Below are 839 nucleotides of genomic sequence, written 5' to 3' on the forward strand. Positions count from 1 at the left end.
GACGCTCTTCCGATCTGGAGCACCGCTTTTAGTCAAGCAAATCGACTCCGGGACTTATTCTTTGTAAGCCTAGTACTTATTCTATCGGTGTCTCTTGCCGAACCGCTAAGTGACGGGGACATAAACACACCAGATGATTAATGTTTTCGTTAAGTTAGTGTTTGAAATATAATATGGCTGTGTGGGCATCCAACCCATGGCAGCATGGAAAACGGATGTTAGATGATGACAGTCTGTGGTTGAGAAGTTCACTTCCCAACTCTGAGTATTATCTCACATCCTACATAGCATCAGCAACACAAGCTGCCCCATTGTCAAAGCGTATTTGGTAAGCTTCTATACCAGACTTCAGATGTTGGTCCTGAAAGACAATAAATAGCCAACAAACAGTCTCTGTGTTAGTTCTGTTTGCACTCTGAACAAACGACCCCAGAGAAAGTTGTTTGCATAGAATCAACGTGTCCTGTTGTTTCTTGATCTAAACCTAGTCAACCTTTATTGTAATCTATGCACCATGAGACTGTATATGAGAACAAAGTCTTTTCTTATATTTATGAATGTGTTGCATACATATGCTAGTGGAGGCCCAGTGGTTAGGGCAGCGGACTCGCGGTCATAGGATTGTGGTTTCGATTCCCAGACCGGGCGTTGTGAGTGTTATTTAGCGAAAACACCTAAAGTTCCACGAGGCTCCGGCAGGGGATGGTAGCGAACCCCGCTGTACTCTTTCACCACAACTTTCTCTCACTCTTACTTCCTGTTTCTGTTGTGCCTGTAATTCAAAGGGTCAGCCTTGTCACACTCTGTGTAACGCTGAATATCCCCGAGAACTACGTTAA

General features: G+C 44.1%; 1 protein-coding gene across 1 annotated transcript in view; it reads left to right on the forward strand.

The window, feature by feature from the left end:
* LOC106884372 (mediator of RNA polymerase II transcription subunit 12) overlaps nt 1–839 on the forward strand; it is a 68,108-nt gene that overhangs the window by 6,915 nt on the left and 60,354 nt on the right. The window lies entirely within an intron of this gene.

Source organism: Octopus bimaculoides, chromosome 3 (genome assembly GCF_001194135.2).
Source record: "Octopus bimaculoides isolate UCB-OBI-ISO-001 chromosome 3, ASM119413v2, whole genome shotgun sequence".
NCBI lineage: Eukaryota > Metazoa > Mollusca > Cephalopoda > Octopoda > Octopodidae > Octopus > Octopus bimaculoides.